The 27,179-nt window shown below is 32.4% G+C and overlaps 1 protein-coding gene and 1 pseudogene across 1 annotated transcript in view; both read right to left on the bottom strand.

The window, feature by feature from the left end:
* FSTL5 (follistatin like 5) overlaps positions 1–27,179 on the bottom strand; it is a 764,561-nt gene that overhangs the window by 264,719 nt on the left and 472,663 nt on the right. The window lies entirely within an intron of this gene.
* On the bottom strand, positions 23,591–23,779 carry LOC122890607 (annotated as a pseudogene).

Below are 27,179 nucleotides of genomic sequence, written 5' to 3' on the forward strand. Positions count from 1 at the left end.
CACACCCCTCTCCTTTCCTTTCACATTTCTATCTTCTTTCTCTCTCTTTCTGAATCCTATGTCCTCTTGAGAAGAAAGATAAATGCCAATCAAATACATTTTATAGAATGTAACTATTCAATAAACAGTAACGTTATTTTTTGGTACCATCATAAATTGTCAAGTCAAAAATAGCATACATTTTTGTATTGAAAGACGAGGATTGAACATACAATCCCCCCACAACCATATGGTAAACATTAATATTAAATGATCTCTGTTGTCATAAGCCCTGTCTTCCACACCATTAGTTAATGAATATAAATGAAACAAACTGAAAGTCTTAATGACTTAAGGAGCAGCGTTTCATGTTGTTAAAGAAGTGGGTGGGCTTGCCTTTGAAACTGAAAACCCTATGAGGGAGACTCAGCCCAAGTTTATTCTTTTTGTCATGACATCACTTATAGAAATGATACAAATAGGTAACAAGGACCTTGCTCAGTCATTTGTATTGGCACCCTAATGTTCCCTAATGGTATTTACCAATATTCATATTTTATTTCAATGTTTCTTGAGCAAAAAGAACACAAGCAATATGCTTAATCTTCTTTTCTTTAGTACTCATACTCTTTTTTTTCCTTTCTTTCTATAAAACCACTAAAATATATTTGGCCAATTAGGCATAGTAAATATTTGAAATTTGCAGAAACAGTGTTTCTTTAGGTCTTTTTTTTTTTCCCTAAGATTGTATTTATTTATTTGAGAGAGAGAATGAGGGGGTAGGGGCAGAGGGAGAGGGAGAGAGAAAATCTCAAGCAGACTCTGTGATAAGGATGGACCCCAGCATGGGGTTCAATTACACAACCCTGAGATCGTGACCTGATCAAAAGTCAAGGGTTGGATGCTTAACCAACTGAGCCACCAAGGTGTCCCTAGGTCTTTTTTATTTTAATATTAAAAACCTATAGAAAAAGGGAGAATTATAAAAGTAATAACATCATGTAGACTATTATAAGGTTATCAATAATTTTCTATTAACATTTCTGAATTCCAACTTATGTCTTATCATAAAATCATGTAAGAAATAATGGGACATCTGGTTCTAAAATCAGCATGTTAGCATTGGCTATTCTGACATTTAGAAATATAATTGCTACTAAGTCACCTTGGAATCTCTTCACTAACCTCCTGTATCTGGTATTAGAGCTCAGTCCATTGAACTTAGTTGTGCTTTTAGTAGTTATACACTAACAATGCTAATTAGATAATATGAACATGTTAGAGTAAATGTGGAGATTTGGCATAACAATGTGAGACATCTTTCTAAAATGTAATTTTTTTGAGAGGATACATAATGAGAAATAAGAATTACTATTCACCCAGGGCATATTAACTTGCACAGTAAAAAAGTTTTTCTTTAATATGGAGATTACATTTTTTGAAATTATTTTAAAAACTACCTCAGTAATATGTATTCTTAAATAATGATGTGTATTTTGAAAACTCTAGAATTTTTTCCTGCATATTTCATGCAACATATATATTTCTCCTCTTCCCTGACATAGCATATAGGACTACATGCACAAAGCCAATTATGTTCACTTGCTACTTCTCAAAAATTAAGTGTTTTTTTCCTTAAGTAAATGCAGCAGCAAGATGTCTTTTACCTACAAAATTGTCATGCTTATCTTTACTAGTCTTCCTGATAGTTATTAACAAGGAAAGATTTAAGCACACACATGCACTAATATTAAACACTTTTATTCTTACATTCTAACTTTAATCAAACATGCTTTAATGGTGGAGAAAGTACACATAAAGCATATCAGATTTATATTTTATAACAAAATGGTGATTATGTCTAGAAACACATTAACAACCTAAAACAAAATCTACAAATCAATTCATAAGCCAACTTAAGATTTATTTTAAGTGATATTAGTGTAGGTTGGTTGTCTCTGAGTGTTTGTGTATATTTAGTGTTCACAGTTATCACTTTAGAAATGAGTTTCCAGGAAAAATATTGAAAATTTAATTTCTTATCAATCAGTATTAATTTTCATGGATATGCATTAATGATAGCATATTTCATTCTATAACATTCTATCTACATCTTATGCTAGTTATGTACAGAAAATTGCTTTGCAGAAAATAAGATCTACCGTTTTAGTACCCTCTTCCATCCTTTCAGGTCGAATGATAAAACACATATGAAAAGTTTTCTTTAAGTAAAATCATGTATTACATGATATCAAGAGTTAGTTGATGTCTTGAACAAAGATAAAGGCATAAAAATACATAGGCTAGGTATAACAGATGGTACTAACTTTTTTGAAACACTTCAGTACTTCTTTTGACTTATAAGCTTTGTGTCCTATTGGACGACCTTTTAGTATCCAAGGAAATAAATAAGAGCTCTAGCTGTGGTGTTTCCTCTAATCTCATGTTATGAAGACTACTAATGCCATCTCTAGATCAGCTTTTTCTTTTGATTACTTGGGAAAGAGAAGAGGCAAATAAAAGAGTGGAACAATTTTTGGACTTTTTTTATTTTCATAACTTGCCTTAGAGGAATATTAAGAGATTGCTTTCGAAGTAATGAAAATTGTTTAGTCTCTTCCAGCAGAACCCAAAGCTAGAGAGACAAATACAGTTGAATCCAACTTCAACCACAGCAGATAAGTATTTATGAAGCATTTATTCTAATAGCAACTAGGTGATAGAAATAGTGATAGGAACATGGGTAAAAATAGTATGTGTTCTAAAAAAGTACAAAAAAGGAATAAAATAATATGAATATTTGTGAAACACCAATTAAAAACAAGATGATTGTAGTAATTTGATTAAATTCATTTAAAATCATCAGAAAAATTTAATTTATCATAAACAAGATTCTGTTCTTTTGAAATTCCTAAGTACCTATTTATGTTAAATATTTGAATACTAGTTTTAATCTTATTGCCCTAATTACACATAACTATTATTATAGGAATGAAATATGGAAGAAATTTTATCAATAACATTTTCAAATTACTTGTATTTTTCCCTTCCCTACTCCACCAGGTGGTGGGTATTATAGAGGTCACGGCTTGCATGGAGCACTGGGTGTGGTGAAAAAATAATGAATACTGTTTTTCTGAAAATAAATAAATTGGAAAAAAAAATAATCACTAATTAAAAACAGATAAAATACTTAAGTCAGAAATGTATCACACACACAAAAAAGATGGAAATCCCAAGTGGAATTATTGATTATTCTCATAATGAAACCACACTTATTCAATGATATACCCCTTAAAATAATTTGAAAATTCTGATGGTATCTTTTGTCAAGAAATATGTGATTTCAAAATAAAGATTAATTTTTACCTAATTTAGACATGTCAAGATATATACTAATTTACTGTGATCAGATGTCTAGAATTGCTTATCTGTACACTATTATATGCCTATATCAGAATATGTGTGTTGCAAAAATAAAACAAAAGAAATTTAAAAAGAGATCTAGAAACATTCCTTTGATAGCAATGTATTGGGTAATTTGGATTAACTCTGCAACTGAAGAAGTAACACAGCAACAAAAAAACAACAAACAACCTGGAATAAATACAAATAATATTCCTAAAACAATATATGAACGACTTATTCTTTTCATTCTTATCTCATGAAAGAGATATAAGATAGTGAAGAACTATAACTTAGAGACATAAGATTTCACCTTGAGTCACTTAGTGTTTGGGGAATTTTTTCAACTAGAGAAGATGACTGAGGTTTAAATGCATTTTGGTGGCTTTTTGCTCCTTCAGGCATATGAGATGGGTACAGTAATGGATTACCACCTTCTCTCGGCTAGGACTTTAGGATGCCTCACTATGCAAGTGAATATGGACTGCAGCTCACTTTTATCCAAGTGTCTTGTAAAATATAAAATCTTCCCCTCTATAGTAAGATAGTATCATCCAAGTCATCTAATCATTATTACAAATAATTCTTAATAAAATGTCCAAGAAACAGTCAAAGATAACATGGCATACACAGAAGACAGTGTGATGAGAATAAGCAGAAAGAGGGTACAATAGTAATAAATCCACCAGGATTATAAAATTAATTGTTTATGAAAATAAAATCAGTTCAGAAAACTCGACAAAGACTTTAAACAATTTATAAACATTATAAATTCATGAAAGAACCAAATAGAAATTATATAAGTAGAAAATGTAGTAATTGAAATAAGAATTAAATTGATATGCTTAAGAACAGATTAGACACAGTAGAAAAGTTAATGACTAAACTAAGGAAAAGATTAAAAGAAATTTTACCCAATGAAACATAGAAAGATGAAGAATTAAAAATACAGGTGAGGGTAACAAAAATAGTTCCATATGAAACCCGCAGAAGGAGAAAACAAAGAAAATGAATCAGAACTAATATCTGAAGAAATAGGACCTGAGGATTTTCCATAAATGTTGAAAGATGCCAATCAATAAATAGAAGATCATCAAATTAGCAAAGCAAATGAAAAACTACAATGATTTACACCTAGACACTTTAATGGTAAAATTGAAAAAAAAATTAAAGAGAAAGAAAATCTGTAAAATTATGCAAATAAGAAAATACAGATTGACTTTATAGCAAGTAGAGCCAGAAAAGTAACCAGTGTCACCAGCAAAAATAGGAACAAGAAGCTAGCGGGATGCTATCTTCTAAGTGATGAAAGAAAATAAAATCAATCTTAGAATTTTATATACATAAATAAAAATTAAAATAAATATATTTTTAAAAACAATTAGAAAGTTCATCTCTAGTAAACTTGTCTCAAGGTAAACTCTGTAGGATATTCTTCTGGCAGAAGGAAAATGCTCTTAGGTGGGAGCTCAAATATGCAGAAGGAAAGGAGAGCAAAGAAGGTGTTTAAATGTAAGTGTTAAAGTTTAACATTAAACTTTGTTACTTCAAAGTGCCTGATAATATAGAAGACTATCTTCTTATTCCTGGGCAGAGAAAGATGTTTTAAAGCGCACACACACACACACAAATGAACACTAAAACCAAAACAAACAAACAAACAAGCAAAAAACAGGTAACAATAACAACAACAACAGCAATGAGTTCACCTCAAGGGAAATGATTTATATGTTTAACCACATCATAATTTAGATCACTTATTCCTCAAAATGTACTTTTAAGAGACCAAAAATGCAAGGCACCAAGCAGGAAAATAAATTCATAAAACTAACAAAGATCTCAGATAGAAAATTAATAATGATCTCCTAAAAATTAATAAGTAAAAGACAATTCCAAAGAACCACCAACAAAATACTTGAACAAATATTCCATGAATTAGTTAATCCATATGGCTTAAGAAAATCTGAAAAAGTATTTAACAATGTATGTAATCAGAGAGATGAAAATTTAAGCCAAAACTTTGAGAATGGCATAAATTATAAAGTCTAGTGATAAGTATTGAAAGAATATGAAGCAACAGAAAATCTTACATTCCGTGAAAAAGAGTGTAAATTCATATATATACTTTCTTTCTTCATTAGTAAATAAAGTCTCATCTACACAAACTTGCTCTGCCAATTAATGTTTCCAAGTTAGCCATGTGTCTTGCAGAAGCCTAGAGTATAAGAGTGTTTAGGTGTTATTAAAAAATATATATACCAGAGGTAGCAATGCATATATTATGAAGATGCCTTTAATATACCGGACAGAAGGGAGGGGGAAAAAAAAGAGAGGTCTAAATTGGGAGAAAAGAATCTGGTGAGGAATAGAATAGAATAGAATAGAATAAAAAATTCCCAAGTTTATCCTGAAGAAAAAGACCCGCTAGACAGGAAAATTCTAAGAATACAAGTGAAAATGGGATTATTTCTGCCATGACTTCTGAGAGAAACCAGAAGGACCTAAAATCAAAACCATAAATATTCAGCAGTTAGTTAAAACAAAAACATCATTTATTCTTATGTCATTGGAGGGATTTAAAGTTATGGGAAGATATTTAAAAAAAAAAAAAAAAAGACTAGTAGGAGAATTTTCTGTACGACAATGAAGCAAAAGTTCTTGTATAGGGGCACCTGGGTGGCTCAGTGGGTTAAAGCCTCTGCCTTCGGCTCAGGTCGTGATCCCAGGGTCCTGGGATCGAGCCCTGCATCGGGCTCTCTGCTTGGCAGGACGCCTGCTTCCTCCTCTCTCTCTGCCTGTCTCTCTGCCTACTTGTGATCTCTGTCAAATAAATACATAAAATCTTTTTTTTCTTTTTAAAGATTTTATGTATTTATTTGACAGAGAGAAATCACAAGTAGATGGAGAGGCAGGCAGAGAGAGAGAGAGGGAAGCAGGCTCCCTGCTGAGCAGAGAGCCCAATGCGGGACTCGATCCCAGGACCCTGAGATCATGACCTGAGCCGAAGGCAGCGGCTTAACCCACTGAGCCACCCAGGCGCCCTAAATAAATAAAATCTTTAAAAAAAAAAGTTCTTGTACAAAATTGGAATTTCATTTTTTTAATCTCTTTATAGCTCTGTAATAAGGACAATACAACATTATAGACAGGACTGTATTTTGATAATACTTCAAGATGTTAACAATGGTAAGTTATATTTTCTTTTCTTTTAATTCATGATTTTGATATTCCTTCTGTGGTCTTATAAATGCAGTGCAATTACCATTCAACATTTCTGTTCAATTTTATTTAATTTCTCTCTTTCAAATAAATTATATACAGTTGAATTTAAACTGGAATATGTGAAGAATAGACCTATTCATTCAGTGATATGTATAACACCAGTATTTGGAAAATAATTCTTTCTAATGAATAATAGTTTCCTTTTGAAATTCGACCTAACAAAAATTGTATCCAGAGAGAACTAGGTGGTCACACAAACTAATCAAGTTAATTTTAACGTTATAATTTGGAAACCTTGAGACAATATCATCAACAAGACTCACATTTGTGACATCACTGGGATGCTTGCTTCAGTTTGATCTCTAATGCACAGTCTTTCTAAGACTTCTTTTGACAAGTTATTTAAACTCTGTGAGTCTCAATTTTTCCATCTTTACAATAAGGATGATAGCTAACTCCTATAAATACTATGAAGATATGATATTTTAAAATCCTACTGTGCATGGTCTTTAGTAAATTCTGGATATGCCACACAGCTCGCTACTAGTGGAAAGCTATTGAAGTACTTGTAGGTTAAGATAGACACCGTTTTACCATGCTTAGGAATTATGTTCGCTTTGAAAAAGGCACTGCTTATATAAATTCTGTTGGTTTAATTTTCATAGATATTACGTAAGCATGAGAAGAAAAACCCACGCTCATGACCCACAAGGCAACTTAGGCTCTATTTTGGTACTACTCTTACATACAAACGAAGTATCCTTTATGTTGTACTTGATATGCAGGCTAAGAAAAAGGCTATTGAACATAATGATAATCACTCTCCTACCTTCAAAAATCATGAAAAATAAAATGAAATGTTGAAGTAATCAAGTATCTTTTTCCTGTACAATTTGTGATATAAATACCCTGTGTGATTTGAGAAAATTTGATATTATTCTCTAAATGCCTAAATTACATAAAATACTGAATAAATTTACTATCTCTAATAATCTTTGAAAAGTTTCAGTGTGATCACTTACAAATGGAATTCAATGTAGTAAATTGGGAGGAGAAATTGCACAGACATACGAAGGAAAGAATCTAACAAGAAGAGTTTGCCGTGAATCCTCATTTGTCAGTCAGGGCAAAACAATCAGTTAATCACTGTCTATTTCCTGTATGTTAACAGTGTGTTCAGTGGTGTGTTAAAAAGCTATTACGGATATAAGGAAAGAATGTTAACCTGTGTTTATTCCTTCAACTTATCTCAAGGAAACCCCAGGACGTTAATGGTAGAGTCAATCAAATGGCACATTATTTGCCCTGTCTCTAATAAATTGAAATTTTTTCACTATTTTTTAGATTACAGTCAGTCAGACAGAGCTAAATGAACTATTCCCTCCATGCAGTGTAAGCTAGATTTCTGAGCATTTCAGACTGAAAAAGATTTTAGTATTGCTTGCCTAATTAAAACAATTCAGGTAAAGGAGATTGCTGTTTGTCATAACACACTGCTATTAACTGATAAAACTGAAACTGGGGTCCAGAGCATTAGCCTACACTATGAAGTTTTACAGAGTTGGAGTCTCCCTATTATGTTCAGCAAATAGATGTGAAAGATGGGGGAATTGAACATTGGCTGTTCATTTTGGCAGCTCTTTATAGCTTCAGAAGACTGGGTCTCAGCTATGCAAATTCAGAAACAAATTTAACAATTCATCCAGAATTAATTAAGCTATTGGGGATTGACTGAGCTAATCAAAATCACAGGATACCTTTGTTTATACTGAATACCAATTTATTCATTTACAATTGGGAAAGCATCAGGTTTAGTAAATGGTGTCAGCTCTGAGCCTGGGAATCTCCCTTCTAATGCACAGGTCAAAAGCTTCTCAAGATTGATGAACAGAAAATTACAAAAAAGGGAGTTGGCTATTCTCAAGCTAGTCAAGCTCTAATCAGCTAATGAATTGCCCTTTTCAACTCTAAAGACATTTCTGTCTAGAGAGCTTTTCTTTTTCTTGTCACTTTCAAGTTTACTGACAAATTCTTAGCCCTTAGCCTCCTGTTTTTTGTTTTGTTTTATGCCATGCAAATAACCATATGTTTGCAACTAGAGCATTAACTCAGGTAGGTTATAAAAGAGTTGAGTATCTATACTTCTTCACCTCAGGAAATGTTCCCATAGTCCTGGGCAAATGATGCCCATGCACTAAATAAGGCCCACCAGTTGTTTTTGTAAGTAAATTTGTATTGGAACACAGCTATATTCATTTATTACTGTATTGTCTTTGTCTGATTTCAGTTATATAGGTAGAGCTGAATAGTTGTTACAGAAATCTTATGGTATGGTTAAGCCTAAAATATTTATTCTCTGGCCTTCTATGCAAAGTTGCCTAGTCATTAAAATACTACTTTGCACATTTTGTATCCCTTTAACATACATTAGTTATTTAAATGTGATCTATTGGATTCTTGCTCATATTCCAGGTTTAGAACACCAAGCATTAAATAATTACTTACAGAATACATAAAAAATGTTCCCATTTATATATGGGTGAATTTGTAAGCTACCACTGTATTTTTTATCATCTTTGAAGCTTCTATGAATAGGGAAAGGATGAGTTTCTCTAATAACTATGCCAATTGCTACTCTTAAAGTACAAAACAAAATGTAAAAGTGAGTCAAGTTTGTCCTGACCAAATACAAATTTCTTGTTCCAGATAGTAACATCCTCCTGGGTCCATCTTCTCCAAGTTTATCATGTAGAACAATGATCATTTCTTCTCTCTTCTTAACAACCAATCAAAATACTAATTCTCAGGACACATTTCTCAGCCAGAAGGAAAGCAATCTGATTATCCCATGTAAGTCATTCACAGTAGTAATCCGTGAACAAGCCTGATTTCCAAGAGAGAATTTACATTTTAATAGGGAACATTTTAATTCAAATGTGTCTTTAACCACCAAAATGCTTAGCAGAAATACTTCGGAGAAGGAAAACCTTCTAAGGAACCCTTGTCAACTCTGCCACCACTTTCTCAATAAGAAATCAAAGGGACCTACATCAACAAAGACAGATTCAGTTTAAACTTGAGACAAAACCTGTAGAGACTATAGGGCTCTGACATTGCTCTTCTTAGAGCATTTGCTTTGAAAAATTGCTATTGTAAGTTCCTTCTCTGCCCCTTTGAGGTGTAAATCTTCTCCCAGCCTCCTGCCAGTTATACCACCCAGGAACGCCTTTCTCAAGGACCTCAGAGCCATCCCTCTGAAATGTAATCATCAGGGAAGATGGTGTTCTTATCACAGTCTCTGTGAGAGGGTGTGAGGCTAACTCCAGTTAGCCCTGGAGGAGACATGCTTGGAGTCCTCAAGTTGACCACCACCTTCTCTACCCTATTGCCCTTCAGTACCTTTCAGTTTGCTCACCCTGGTGCTTTATAACTCATCTGCCTTTTGTTTCATTGGAGTTGAGTTCAGTCATTCCCCTCTATTGCGGTAGTCTTCCGTGCCATTTTAACTTGTGGTGTGCAGTTATTCATTGAAAATCAGAAATCAGTTTTCCTTTTCTGAAAAAATCAGGGTATTTGCTTACCTTTATTTCCTATTTCCCAATCCCACTTAAGCATAGGGAGTTTACAAAGTATTAATTGAGAGCATGAGTGACATTTATTTATGGTCTACCATTCTGGAGAAGTCTAGAATTGAAGAAAAAGAGATTGCTCTCATTTGTTTTCACCTATATTCCCAAAAGCCATAAATTTAAGGATTTTTACAAGCTTATGATTGTTGCTATACAATAATGGTTTTATATCACTTATAAAGCTAGGAATCTGTCTTCTGTGCAAATGAATGTAATTTAAATTACTTTAAATACATACTTCTCTTAGGAACTTCTGGGCATACTTTTAAGCACTATCACTACCTGGAAACTACAGGTCCTTACAAATCCTATGTAAATACAGTACAACTGGAAGCTCTCCAGCAAATCAAACACTGTCTTATTGCCCAAGAACCCAGATTTAGGGTCATTTATCTTCATCATCAAAACAAAGAAGAGAAGTGAACAATGATGTACTTTACCCAGTAAGTTTAAATAGATACTCTATACATTGACGGCTAAAATTAATGTACTAGATTTAAATGATACAAACTGAAATGTACTTATGTAAATTAGAACTTGCATGGCTTTAATTGAAATTCTATATGTATAAATCTCCTAATTGCTTAAGCACATTATTTGAGAAAAAGGACTCAGTATAATAAATGTCAAAATCTACATTTTGTGGCTTTTTCATGCAAAAATCTCAGTCTTTTATGTCAATTTGATATTTGCAATAAGTTTCTCAATTTTGTTGAAGATTTTACTAAGGTACTATGTCTTCATCCTGCTCATTTAAGCAAATTTTGTCAACAGTACTGACTAAAAAAGTTAAACATATTTCTTTTTAAAAGAAGCTGCTCAAGTAAATCCAAAAAGATTTTTTAGTAATTCTTAAATAGTAAAATTGATTATTATAGCATCATAGGACAAACAAGTAAAGCATGCATTTTTTTGGTTAAATAGGTAAAAGATTAGGTCAAACTCAAAATACTGAATTCCAACCTCTGACACTGTATTTATTTCTTTGTGACAAACAAGTACTAATTGTCAAATGTCACTATTTTTATATTCAAGTCTGAGTTTTCGATTACAAATTTGTGATAGAAAATACATAATTTATCAATTAACATCTCTTTATATTTTAAGTAATTATTTTTGAGAATATATTTTCTATTTATTTTACATTCATGAAAAAAGGCAACTTGTTTTAAAAATTATATGAAATTAGTATAAAATTTCAATATACATTTATAAAATGTCAAAGAAAATGCAAAAGTATTTTAACATTTATAATTTTTTTTCAACTCTGTTTATTTGAAAGAGAGAGACAGAGCATGAGCAGGAGGAGCAGAAGGAGAAGGAGAGGGCATCTTAAGCAGGCTCTGTGCTGAGTGAAGAGCCCAACGCAGGGTTTGATCTCTCTACCCTGAGATCATGACTAGGGCCAATATCAAGAATCAGAAGCTTAACTGACTGAACCCACCCAATCCCCACTTTAAACTTTATAATCGAATTCACTTAATTGAAGCTATTTTAAGGTACAAACAGTATATTTCATATAGCATTGTCAACAAGAATGATTTTGTTTTGTTTGGATAATATTTAGCAAAAACTAAAAGACACTGAAGGAGTAAAGCAAAATAAAGCACTCTATAGGTTTCCACTATTAATGGAAATTTTTTAATGCAAATATATATTCGGCAGGATACTAAACTAACATTTTACAGCATTAATGTTGTAACTGAAAGCATTTCTTTGGGAAGAAAACATGGGTGGAAAGAATAGCAATGAGGAAAGAAAATAATGAAAAGATTTGGTATAGCAGATTCGTCTTATTACTTGCTGGTTTCTTTTCTTCAGGCTACCCTAGCCTTTGATGTAAGTAATTTGAATAATCCACATCTCTTTTATATTTGCCTTTTATATTTTGCCTTAGAAAAAAACAAATTGCTCCAACACACAACACCAGAGCTGCCTGGTCCAGCAGCATATTTGGATTTTCTCAAGCAATACTAGAGGGCCAGGCACTGCTGTCATATAGTATGTCACCATACCAAAGGGTTCCCTGATAGGCTTATTTGATTGAGGTGGCATATATTAAAAAGATAACTAGTGACCGAGTTTGAAGCACTATAAGCACTAGAAGTCGGTGACTTAACAGTTTATAAGAAAAATGTAACAAAGGTGAAAACATGCCCCATAGATTTAATGAGGTTGAAATACTGGAAAGTTTAAAGCTCGTTTTTCTGAGAAATGTTTTCCCCTAATTAGCTATTGGTCTTTTCAGACCCCACTAATAAACTCCCTAGCTATCTCTACAGAAGCCTGGACTCAAAGTCAATAGTATGTTTCGAGCCTAGGAATAAGCAAGGCTCTGCATTCTTTACACAAGGTAATAAGTCCAAGACCCCATTCAGTTTATACCAGCTCTCAGAGCCTCCCCGTACCCCCTTCTCCCTGTCCTGAGATACCCTCCTGATGTCAGGGACTGAACCTTGCCTCATTTTGGTGCTGTTGCCACCCTCAAAGTAAACATAGGATGTACATTACATATATGTTTGCTCAGTGTGCTTTCTCCATCTTTCCTCATGAAGAGTCCTAAATTTTATCAATATGTATATAATCTCAATCCCTATGATTATAAAAACAAAACAAAACAAAAAACTCCTTCTCTTCCCATTTGGGGAGGCAGATTTTGAGCTTTGTCTTCCCTCTCCTGGCTGCCTCTCAGATAAACTCTTCCCTTGTTGCATCCCTGATGTCTCAGTGATTGGCTTTGGTCTCCATCATGCAGACTTGGGTTAGGTTACAAAGGCAATCTATATACAGAAAGCAAAAAGGGGGACTATTAATTTTGATAAAGAAACATTTCAGTCAAGACATGTAACAGTCCGTTTAACAGAGGGATGCATATAAATCTTATCTTTGGGAGAACGCTTCGGAACTTGAGCACCCAGTGCTGTTGCCATACTTTGTTTCCACAGGAAACAAAACCCCTTTCTCCCATACAGAAGTTTTGTGCCACAGTATCTGAGATCAACTTTATAATCTCTGATTTACTCATCTCAATTTTATAATCTCTGATTTACTCAGTTGAGATATCTGTTACAAAACTAACATCATAAAAATAGAAAGAAAGGTATAGATAGACTGTAGATATAGCAGGATACTTCATAAATATTTAATTTCCCCATATAGGTATAACTCTAAATAGATATGCTTCTAATCACTTCAGTAAAAAAGTTAAAAATGTAATAGTTGATAATTATGTAATTGCTCACTATTAATAAAATAATACACATCGTTTAAAAGTATGTGGGAGGTATTTTGTTAGTGTTATTCCCTCCATAAAAATTTAATAAACTGATATAGGTATTATTTATTTTTGAACTTGGTATATAAAGAATGTCAAATCATAGTCTCTAAATACATATTTACTAGAATTTCATTTATTCTGGAAATTGGAATACAAATGAACAACAGAGCACAATATTTTCCCAGTACCTCTTAATTATCAATTTAATATTAGATAATCCAGTATTTAGCTCACCATTTTGTTAAAATAGCAACACCCAGGAACACACTGAGATTCTTAGCTAATTCTTCTTATGCTCATAAAGGTAAAGCTCTGTAATTAGCACAGTTAAGAAAGTATTTTCATATAATCCATTTTTTTATTTATCAAAATTCTAATTTGGTAGTTTTAAGAAGCAGGGATTTACTATGTACCATAAAAGCATAAACTTATGTGTAGTAATTTTCTTTGGAGTACAAATAATTCTAGTGAGATAAGAAAAAATATATTATTTTCCCTGAAGGCATGTTGCATTGCTGCAAAATACTTATACAAATGTGCTTTTAAGAAAAAAATTTAAAAACAAAACAGAACCTAGAATCACTATGTAATTTATGCATATGATGCTGTTTGATAGAACATCTTTAGAAGTTACCAATATATGTTTTATATGAATGATAAAATTCATATTTTCTCAAAAGAGGAAGAATTGAAAAAATATTAAGTTTAACAGCATGTAATATATTATTACATATGAAATATTACCTTGTTTTATGGCATATAGCCAATATAAACTAATTTGTATGATATGATTATAAAGAACAAATCACATTAGAAGAGTATAAACTGGCTCCTGGTATGATTCTAAATTTAAATTCTGACTCTAGTACTTTCTTGTTATAGGACCTTGGATAGAAATCACAAACTACCCTCATAGAAATCAATAAAATTAATTAAAGGTAGGAATATTGGCGGGGGGGAGTGTAGGAAATAATTGTAAATATGCTGTCTTGGTTTTCCCTCATCAAGAAAGAACATTCACAACAATCCTTAGTCCCAATTTGCAGACATTTGGGCTGAGCAAAATGTAACAAAGAACAGTAAACCAATCTTTGAAGTTTCTAAGGCCCTCTTTCTTTCAGGTCCTGCTGTAATCATTATTGCTAGTACTGCTGATAATATAAATTACACAAATAAATCATTGAGAATATAGAAAGAGAATGTAATAATTAAATGAGTCAAGTTGAATCCAGAGAGGACTCTATCATTATGTTTGATCAACAAAAGAAGAGTATGCATTTATCAAAGCTACAGATATATTTTCAAAATAAACTGTAAACCCAGTGGAAGGTGGAGAAAATTTTCAGAGTGATGAAAAGTAAGAAATGGGAAAACAGCAATACAGGATGAGATTTAATTTAGATAAATGTAAGGTAATACACAGAAGGGATGCCAAGAGAAAGAAACAAATTGAAGAGTATTGGTTAGAGAACTCCTTTTGGAGATTAACTATGGAGTATTGTGGGAGAGAATTTTTGCTACACGACAGTGAAGTAAAAACTAAATGAAATATATCTTGTAGTAGATGAAGAGGATTATTAACTTTTTATCCATATACCCAGAGTTTATTTTTAGCAAACAAATAATCATTTTAAAACAACAATAATTTTAGTAGCCAGATGTTATTGAATACACACTAGACATTGTATTAAATTACCTAGTATTGAACACTCAAGGAAATCTGAAGTATTGTTACTCTCTGCATTTTACTGTTAGATTTAGAGATGTTAAGTAATTTTTCAAGGTTACACAGTGTTATAAGTAGTGGAGCAAAGATTATATAAAATTTGAAAATTCATAGCATAAAATTTAAATTAGAGAAAATAAAACGAAGAATACAAAAGCACTGGATATTAATATGTAGGAATTAAGGGTTTTAGTAAATTGTGATTTTCACAAGTGATATTTGCTAACATACATTGAGCATTGATTGACTTTGTGCTACATACTCTTTTCCATACTTTACTAGTTTTTATTTATTTAATCCTCAAAAATCATATGTGTTAGAATTATTATTCCATTTTGAAAGTTAAAGATACTGAAGTTGGGAACAATTGTGTAACTCATCTTGGTCATACAGTGCATAAGTGGTAGAGCTGAGATTTGAACCTAGTAATCCCACTCTTAGCTTCTGGAACAGTCCTAGTTACTGCTGTCTTGTATTGAATCTAGTATTGGGAAAAGGGTGCAAAGGTAGAGCAGAATATGATGAAATGCAAGAAAATGGAGTTATTGAAGGACTATGCCTAATACATAGTGTAATTATTAATAAATATTTATTAAATGCATAGAAAATAACCTAAATGAGTTTAGGTAAAGTTTAGAATATGCATTCACTCATTGAGAAAATAAAAATAATAAACCGATATGCTATCTTTCTTCTTTCATTGACGATAGTTACTGGCACATACTATATGATGGATACTCTTCTGGTGTGAGGGATACATTTTTGAAACAGACAGAAATGGTCCTATAGTCACAGACCTTCTTTCCCAGAAAATACTAAATAACATTTCACCAAGGCTCAGATATTTACATTTCTATTCCTGATTATATTCAGAAATATAATATTCAGGAAGCAGGCTCCCTGCTGAGCAATAAGCCTGATGTGAGACTCTATCCTAGAACCTTGGGATCATGACCTGAGCCACAGGCAGACGCTTAACGGACTGAGCCACCCAGGCATCCCAATGTTTTATCTTCCTATGAAGTGAGAAAAAAATGGGAGGGAGAATTATTATAAAATGCATAATTTCATACATATTTCTAAATATCCCTGGGAGAAAAGCTCTGGAAAAGCAATTATTTTGACACACAAGAAATCTGCAAATAATAAAGTACAAAATTTAGAGCACACACTAACAGTGACCTGATGAAGGCTTGAAAAATATGAGGTCCTGCAAGACTGAAAATAGCAAGATTCAAAGGAATTCCATGTTTTCTACTCTTTCCTGTTTGTCAGTCCCTCTCTGGCACTAAAGAAAAACACATTAAATCATTCAGTTCAGTGAAGTATAACACTGCAAATGGTTATAATGTGTAGATGCAGTCCAAAAATCAAACTGAATTATAGTCAAAGCAAAAGTTTCATTACATGAAAGACTAACTATGGAAATCAATTAATGGAACAGCTAAGTCCAGCCCTGGGTCATATGAATCAAATAAAATAGTCTCTGGGTATATGTGTGGGTGTGTGTGTGCATGCATGTGTGCATAAATTAAAAATCATCTTCATACAACAGAAATGACTCCACTAAAACCTGTTTACATACTGGGACTGCAAACAAATACTTTAGGACACTATTTTTGGTTTCTAAAAGGAAAAGTCACAAGAACAAAAAACTGTATCACAGGTTTTGAGAAATATAATATCTTATTAGGAAAAAGACTGACACAAAATTAATAATAGATCAAAATTAATAAGAATGTTAACACTCCTGATATATATTGTCAAATTACTTTTATAAAAGGAAACTAAATTATACAAAGATTATATATACATATATAAATTATATTACTGTCTTCAAATTTTAATACTTTTATAATTTTATATATGAAACATATTCAGTGCATGATTTTTATAATACATGGGAAAAACAGGAAAATAAAACTATATATAAAAATTACTCATTATTTACCTGGAGAAAGTAAAAACACTAATTTGAAAAGATACATACATCTTTATGTTTATTACAACATTATTTACAATAGCTGAGACATGGAAGCAGCTTAAGATAAATAGATAAATAGATAAATGCATAAAGAATATGTGTTATACACACAAAATAGAATATTAGCCATAAAAAAAGAATGAGATCTTGTCATTTTCCATGATGCAGATGGACCTAGAGGTTATTATGATAAATGAAATAAGTCAAACCGAGAAAGACAAATGCCATATGATTTCACTTAAATGTGGGATGCAAAAAGCAAACAAAAAAAACCGAACAACTAAAAAATAAGAGACTCACAAATAAAGAGAACCAACTGACGGCTGCCAGAGGGTGAGTGGTAGGCAAAATAGTCAAGGGGATTAAGACGTATAAACCTCAAGTTATAAAATAAATTTATCATGGGGATAAAATGTAAAGAGAATATGGTCACTAATATTATAGTAAGTTTGTATAGTGACAGGAGCTAAATTTATCTTGCTTGCAAATTTAACCACATCTTTCAAAAATGTTATGGTTTCTCTCTTACAAAAATATTTTAATGATACTTGTAATTCTTACAATTTTCCCTCTTATAGTCACAATACTTTTATGGATAAGTTAATAGGAAATATTTAATTATATTGTTGATACAGTGAATGGTAGCTTTCTTTCACTGTATTTTCTAAACATTTATTGCACTATGATCAAGAGTAGTACTGCTTGTGTATCCTTCTTGAACTCAAAAGCCTTCTCAATTAAATGCTTTTTAATGGAGATCTTTAGGTTTTCTTGACATACAATTATCATTTGCAAATAATAATTGACTTTTTCTATCACCATTTCTTACTGATTTTATTAGCCTAATTATGATTAATTAATTTCTAAATAAACAAATTACAGAAGTCATGAAATACTTCATTTCATAGCACTAGGTTTTGTTGGAAAGAATTTATATCACTAGGCACAGATATAGATATCTGTTCCTACTACATCTTTTTGGTATAAGTTAAGTGTATGGAAACAGGGCATAACTAATATGAGTCAAAAAAAATGTAGCTTGCTTAAGAATATTTTCTTCACTTTCCTGAAATAGAAGGACAGATTTTGCTTTTTCCATGTATTATAAACTCTATTATGGAATAAACTGTAGGAATAAACTACTTTTTTTTCCTAAGGTAACTTTTGTTCATTCCGTGGAAAGGATATAGAAAAAGCATTTGACAAAATTCAGTACGTTTTCATGATAAAAACACTCACTGAACTAGAAATGGATGGGGACCTTCTTTACATGACAAAAGGCACTTATGGTATGTGTGTTTTAGTTTTTATTCTTCTAGTGTTTTTTTTTTATTTTCTAACCTACTGTTGTTTGAGAGTGTATTGTTTAATTTCCATATGTTTCTTATTTTTTTCCTTCTTTTATTGATTTTAACTTCATCCCATTGATGTGTGAAGTCTTCAACTAATATACAAACTCCAACGGTACTATAAACACATATTTTATAACTTTCTATCTCTTTCTTTAATTCTGTCAATGTTTGCTTCATGTATGTTGGGATTCTATTGTTTGTTGTATATACATTTATAAATATTATATCACTTTGATGAATTGACACTTTTATCAGTATATAAAACCATTCCTTATCTCCTATAACACATTTTGGTATTAAATCTTTATTGTCAAATATTGATATAGCCATCCCAGCTCTCTCTTGATTACTAAATAGTAACATGGAACATTTTTTTCCATCCTTTCACTTTCAACATATTCAGGTTTTTTAATCTACAACTAGTCTCTTATAAACAATATAGAGTTGACTGTGTTTTTTTAATCCATTCTACCAGTCTCTTTAACTTGAGAGTTTAGTCTGCTGTCATTTAAAGTAATTACAGATAAAGAAGGACCTCTGCTATTTTGTTGCTTGGTTTCTGTATATAGTATACCCCTTTTGTCCTTCGTTTCCTCTATTATTGTCTTCTGTTGTGTTTAGTGCCTTTTTTGTGCACTCATGAATTGCACTTGTGAATTTGCTTTGTGAACTTGTACACTGTGAATTATATTGATTCCCTTCTCATTCTCATATTTTGATTCCCATATTTTAATGTTCTAAATTTATACAGTCAAGTTTGAACTGATACCAAAGTAGTTTCAATATCATAAATTAACTCTACTCCTCTCAGCTCTTTCCTCTACTGCTTCATGCTGATATTGTCACATACATATTTGTACATTGTATAGCTATTAGATTTATATTTATTGCTTCATAAATTTGTTTTTGTTTTGTTTTGTTTTGTTTTTTAAAAGATTTTATTTATTTATTTGACAGACAGAGATCACAAGAAGGCAGAGAGGCAGGCAGAGAGAGGAGAAAGCAGGCTCCCCGCTGAGCAGAGAGCCGACCTGAGCAAAGGCAGAGGCTTTAACCCACTGAGCTACCCAAGTGCCCCCATAAATTTGTTTTTTAAAGAGTTTAAGAAGCAAAAAAAGAGTTACTTTCCAACTTTTCAACTACAAAAGTTCTATTTGTTGTCTTTTTACAATTTCTATCTCTTACTGATATTCCCTACTTTTTCATACACCATTCTCCTGGTTTACTTTTATTTGTTTCTTCATGGTTTCCTTCAGCTCTTTGAACATCTTTCAAGTGGTTTATTTAAAGTCTTCATTAACAAGTTTAGTATCTGGGCTTTTTCAGAGATTTCTGATATTTTGTTTCTTCTTATTAATGGGATATATTTTCATGTTTCTTTTGGTATTTTATATTTTTTGTTGTTGTTGAGAACTTGATATGTTTAATATCATAATAGAGTAAGTTTGTAAATCACATTCTCCTCTCTCCCCAGAGATTACTGATATTACTTGTTGAGGGCTGCAGTGGTCCATGTGTTTAGCGACTTTCTGAAACACCCCCCCACCCCGGCAAAGACTGTACTTTTTATCACGTGTGATCACTGAAATCTTTGTTCTATTATCTGTACAGTCAGGAAAAAAAAAAAAAAGATGTTTTCTATTTCTTTAAATTATGTTTACAAATGCTAATTAGGAAGCCACTTGAGCCAACCTAAGCACCAAACCCCAGCAAACCAACAGGCAAATTAACACTGTACATCTGATCTCTATAAGATAATGTATGTATTGTCCATACATAGTAGAACAGAGACCTAGGAATCTAAAGGAATGCGTGCTGCCATTCACACAGTAGCTACCTACCCTGGAACTTGGTAATAGGAACCGTGGCTACTATACGAAACGACAAAATTCCTCACACTTGACCAGCCTTTGTATTCATCAGGCATTCTCCTGGACACTACAATTGTTTGATTGGAATCCAGAGGCCTGAAATCATTGATTTTGACAATTCTTGTCAGTTCAATCGTTGTTTTAGTGGCAGGACGATCTCCGCGAGCTTCTTGCGCTGCCGTCTTCTGTGGTATTACAGAGGGCAATTTTGAAATGAATAATGGAAAACAATCAATAGGAAAGTCTAGAAAAACGGAATTCATAACAGTAATGAAAGTTTAGAGGAAATTGGGGAATGAAAGAGAATGAACTGAAGAAGTAATTTGATGAAACAGTCTAAAACTCCAAAGAGCAATAAAAGAACTGTAAAAAGCAGAAAGAATAGCGAAGGATCAAGAAACAGCTTCAAGTTCGAGGTTTGTCCTTAAGTAGCTGAGAGATTTTGACATAACATTAAATATTTTAAAACTTTGTTTCTTTCTTTTTAATATAAAGGCCTTATGATCTCTATAATTCCTTTCACCTCTTAAACTTTGAAATTTAAATACATAAAAATAAAAAGTATTAATTTTTTAAGTTTTCATTTTGAATCATGCTTTACTGCAACCTATAATGCATACATAATAAGATGATAGTCCATGTAAATAAGTTATAGAAATATTTTTACTATTAATCATACATTATTCAACATTTGTTGAATATTTAGTATGTGCTACTTAGTGCTAATCACATGAAATGATTAGTCTTTTAGGCTCAAAGGCAAGACAAAAGTGGTCTGCATTTTTCTTCCCCCAATTTTCACCCCATGTGTTTTATGGAAAGAGAGAAATGTTTTTTCCCAAGCAACAGCCTGTGTTGTGATAACTTGGAATCTGCTATCTAAGTGGCAGGATACTCTCAGGCATAGATTTTCATTATTTAACAAAGATGATCTGTAGGAAACACATTAATAAATTCACATTTAAGGTACGGAAAATGAGTGTAATTTTGGCCAATTCATTTGTACTGCATGACATACTGAATTTCTAGAATACAATTACAAAATTTATGTTAATTTGTACATTTATATGCATATTTTTATAATGTATATAACATGTTATTAATTATAAAATAAAAGATTTCTACATAAAATGTATGTTTTAATTACATATTCAATTATATATTCTATTAACAATGATGTGATTTGGAACTTCTTATTTCTTTTTCAAGTTTTATTTCATTGTTTCCTCAAAAATAATGCTAAAATTCTAAACCAATAAAACTGCAATGAAGCATATTCTTTATATCTAGTGTTAAGATTAAATTAAGCTTGCATTCATTTGGTTTGCCTCTTTAAAATGTAATTTAAAAGCAACCAACTTTTTAAAAAAGATTTTATTTATTTATTTGAGAAAGAGAGAGTGAGAACAACCAGGGGCAGAGGGAAAGGAAGAAGGAGATTCCCCACTGAGTAGGGAGCCTGATGCAGAGCTCGATCCCAGAACCCTAGGATCATGATCTGACCTGAAGGCAGGGACCCCCCAAAAAGCATTCACCTTTTAAAATTACAGAAAGTACCTTTATTCTACAGGCTATGCTTCAAGTTTAATGAATATTTGATCATATGCATGTGCATGATTTGATGCATCTTGATGCATCAAAGTATCAATAAGGAAAAAATATGTACTTTAATGGAATATTTGTTATTGATAGTTTTAATTTCTATTCATATCGGTGACAAAGATACTTGGAATTCAGTGGAATTAATTTTTTGCATTTTCTTAAATGTCTTAAATGTTATTCTCACTCAGAAAAAATCTTAAATGTAATCAAAACATCTTCCTGAGGGGCACTTGGGTGACTCAGTGGTTAAATCCTCTGCCTTCGGCTCAGGTCATGATCTCAGGGTCCGGGGATCGAGTCCCACATCGGGCTCTCTGCTCAGCGGGGAACCTGCTTCCTCATCTCTCTCTGCCTACTTGTGATCTCTGCCTGTCAAATAAATAAATAAGATATTTTTTAAAAAAATCTTCCTGATACAACATTTTCAAGTAAAACTAAAGCAATTATTTTTTTTCTAAAATGAAAATTATTTTAATATCTGATTGTAAGAATTGAGAAGAAACTTGTAAATTATTGTTTTATCATCCAGTATAAAATCAATACAAGTTTTAGGTAAAACAAGGTGTGACTCTACAAACAATACAGGTTTCCCTATTATCCAAAAAGTACAACACACCTATAAACGTTTCGTAAACCAAAGTGACAAAAAGCTAGACTATCTCCCACTTTCTGAAGTGTTAGGTAACTTCATTTTCACAAAAGACTTACCTTAGCATTGTAGTGCCTTTCTTCATAAAAGTGAAAATTCTTTGGGGGTTTCTTTCAATCAGCAAAAGCAAATACTAAAGCAGGTCTTTTGTAAAAGTGAAGTGGCCCAATGTGAACTTTTGGAAAGGGGGAGATACTGTATCACTCTGTACTTTCATAGTGACCATTTATTCTTACAAATGGTAATGCTTTAAGCAAATTCTTCACATTGTCTCTCTCATTCAAGTTCAAGATTTTATTATATGAGCAGGTGGTTAGAGGACTATGATTTGACTTAAATAGTCGTGAACTGATTCATTTTGATGTGATATTCATACTATGTTTGAATACTCTGAGTATGGAATAACCAAATGTTAGGTCACAGTTCAAAAATGGCTTTATGCTTTGATGCTTGGTATAAGAAAGAGTTGTAATGGTGATTAGATTGATATTATAATTGCATTACCTACATAGAAATATGTTAATATATTTATTTACAATGATGTATTTTATAAAATATTGTATGAGTTATTCATGTCATAGTATATTACATACTTCCTTAGTACATATTTAAGTATGTTTCAAAGTAGGCAGAAATATGTTCTGAAATTGGTGGTACTAGTGTAGTCTTGAAAAGTTGACCATGGCATCCTCCTATTTAAAATTATTAAGGGCTGTGAATTGTGCAAGACTGATGAATCACAGACCTGTACCCCTGAAACAAATAATACATTATATGTTAGTTAAAAAACAAACAAACAAAAAACAAAAACAAAAAAACTATTAATGGTTTTCCTTGATTTACAAAATAAAATATAAGCCACTTTATACCATTGGAATTAATTGTTGTATGATATTAAGGATACAAATAAAATCACTTTGGAATTTAAAAATCTCCTTGAGTCAAATGAAAGTTTAAGTGCCTGCAGTTGATGAGGATGATATGAACATTAATTACATAGTGATAATCATTTATTTTTTCAATTAGCAATAATCGCGCCTCAGATAAACCTCATTGGCTACGATACTGCCACTGCGCAAAGCTAATAGGTCAATTTAGCTCATTTGAAGTCTATTTGAAGTTGCCTTTTCCAACATTTCAAATTCCTCAGCACCATGCTTTGGCATGAAGTCCTTTAGGAGGCTCCCAGGGATATAACAATTTATTAGTGGCCATTTATCTATGGGCAGCCACACAATCATCCCCCAAAAAAGAATGCCATCCCAGAATGCCATTACAGGGTAAACTTCAGGACTTCTACACTTGGCATTTTACTTTTTGGGACATCCTAGAATGAAAGAATGAAATCAGTCCTGCTGATTATGAGACTGTGTTAACAACCATAGCTAGGACTGGCTCCAAAGGTAACAATTCTGCCGCCCGCCCGGCCCCAGGCCACCCCTACTGCAGAATGCTTAAAACAGCCACCTTTTCTTGAGTGACGACTTCTGTCATACCACCAATGTCTTCATATCCACACTGTGGTTCTTGCTTCCATCAAAAAGATACAAAGCTGAACTCCACTTCCTCCAGTCTTTCCTCAGAAAAACAACTGATACATAGTTGTTATGGACTGAATTGTGTCCTCAATTTATATGTTGAAGCCCTAATCTCCTATACTTCAGAATGTAAATTGGCGATAGGCATATGAAAAGGGTAAATACATTGAAATGAGGCCGCTAGGAAGGGGCCTTAATCCATTATTATCTGTGTCCATACAGATAGTGAGACACCAGAGATGTTCATACACAGAGTTGACAATTGTATGAGGCCAGAGGGAGAGGGAGACATCTATAAACAGGGAGAAAGAATTCAGGAGAAACCAAACCTGCTGACACCTTAATCTTGGAATTCTAGTCTCTAGAACGGTGAGAAAATATATTCTTGTTGTTTAAGCCACCCAGGCTGTGCTCTTTTGTTATGGTAGCCCTAGCTGACAATATTCTTCCTTGTTGCCGCAAGTTACTAAACTGAGATTTGTTTGATTACAGGTTTGTTCCTGGTAGACTTTACCTCATGGGCTTTATCATCCTATTCCAGAGGTTCAAAACCTTCGTTAGGGCCAGGTAACACCTCTTGAAACAAAAATCCCATATCTCTTTCTCTTCCTTCAACTTAAACAATTTTATTCCCTTCAAATGTGTGGACCTTTATAACAATAACATTTTGATGAGTTGCCTTGTGAAACACTGACTCTTACTGGCATTACTCTACTTTCCAGGCAGGAAATAGGTTCTGAAAATCTCAGACTTCATGTTGCTGAACCACTTACAGAGGTTACATATACTTTTTAATATGTAATATTAAATGTATTAAATGAATGATGAATCCATAGACAGACCTTCATAAAATGTAAGTCAATTTTTTAATTACCTGCTATAATATTAAGATTGATAATATAGACAATGATCCAGCTCTACCTCATTTCAGTCATAGATCTTCCTCTTCTTTGAACTTGAAAATGTATTTTTCCCTTTATATATTAAAAGCACAAATAAATAAAAATATAAAAACACAAAAAGGTTTTCATAGAAAATAAATCCCTATATTTTTATCTAACCCACAATTTTCTGAGCATATTAAACCATAAAAAAAAAATCTGAGCATAGTGTTAAAACCCTATGAAAATGCACAATGGGAATTTAAAAATAAATCTTGAAAGAACTGATTGCTAACTCTTGTCAAAGTTTTATTACAGACCTGGGACAAGGGACTAATATCCAAGAAAGACAATTCAAGATTTCTTTTCTCACAAATTATTTTTATAGGAAGACCAGATAATTAAAAACGCTAGTAAACTAGGTACAAAAAGAAAGAAAGAAAGAAAGAAAGAAAGAAAGAAAGAAAGAAAGAATGGAAGAAAGAAAGAAAGAAAGAAAGAAAGAAAGAAAGAAAGAAATAAAGAAAAGAATAGAATCTTGGCCCATTACAGATTGATGTTTACTTAGGTAGTTTAAAGACAAATTCTGTCAGAATCAACTGTTTAATTTGATTTTCAGTAATGCTACCCTTTGTTAATCATATGACACAACAAAGTCCCTACAGATACATAAACATTACCTTTCTCAGGTCTGAGACTGTCTTCTTTCTCAACATTATCCACTAGAGGTTTGTTTTTCTGGGCTTTTGTATCTGGAACTTTCTTATCTAACTTATTTTTTCAGACATTACTTAACATTCTTCAAGCAGTAATCTATCCCTTGTACAAGCTTTCCATGAACTTCAGATACATTTAAATATTTAAATATTTTATTATACCTCAAAATTGTATAATTTGCAATAATCTTTCCCAATAAATGGTACATTCCTCAGATACAGATATAATATCTTATGTATATTTGTAACTCTATATTCCTATTTTTTAAATGAACTTACATATATTTATATTTCTAACTCTACATCAAGAACAAAGTGGACAGATAATAAATGAATGTTGAACAAAACTTGTTTGTGACAATAAATTAGAGAAGATGAAAATATTTATTTTTATGAAATATGAGCATTTTTCTTTACAAAATATATTTATATGTATTATTAGCAAAACAAAACAAAAATTAACAGAAGATGTATTAATTTTGAAAGAAAAGAGTGGCCTTGAAGTAAGAAAGCTGAAGGGACTCCATTTTAGAAAGGCTCTATCTCTATTATGTTCTGCTAGATCCCATTTACTCATGTTCCACATTTTGCCTCTGCATAAGCCAAAGAAGCTATGTTCCCACTTCAAGGGAGAAGCAAGAAAGTTAGTCATTCTCTGAGATTTGTCCCAGACCCCAAACACCTGATAATACCTAAGAAAAGCCAGATCCCAAACATGTTCCAGACAAACCTGGGCTGATGCTGGCATCAATATCTTTATCTTCCGCCATTTATGGAAAAATACTTATTGTTCACCTGATAATCACCTTTGATTGGATCCTATCATGGACTCCTGAAGAAACACATACCCTAGATCCTTTTCCAGTGTAAACCCCCAGCCCCAAGCAACAAGGCTTATTCTCCTTTCCTTTCCACATATCCTAGGCCCTCCATCTGCTATTCTGCACCTGCCACTCACCCTAGTCAATAAACTCTCTTTCACTTTTTCGGGCTTGCATTTGACTTCCATCCTGTATGAAGCCAATGACCCCTCCTGGCACGTCGTGTGGGACACTCTTCTGGATCCTCTGGCCCAGCTGGCCTGCATTAGCTTCATTAGGAGGTCACAGGGAAAAAAATGTATAATATTCATAGAAATATCTATGTTTTAAATTGATCTAAGCTTCAGTTGGAACGGACAAAAGCACAGTATTAGGAAATCATGAAGGAAATTCATTTTTGACCTCAAGTCAAAAGGCCTTGGTCTGAATTCCAAGTCTGTACCTGTTTTGAATTCAGTTTACTCACTTACAAAATAATAACAGTACCCCTGTCTTGCCAGCTTTCTTTACAGGTTTCCTGTGAATAC

Source organism: Neovison vison, chromosome 11 (genome assembly GCF_020171115.1).
Source record: "Neovison vison isolate M4711 chromosome 11, ASM_NN_V1, whole genome shotgun sequence".
Classification (NCBI taxonomy): domain Eukaryota; kingdom Metazoa; phylum Chordata; class Mammalia; order Carnivora; family Mustelidae; genus Neogale; species Neogale vison.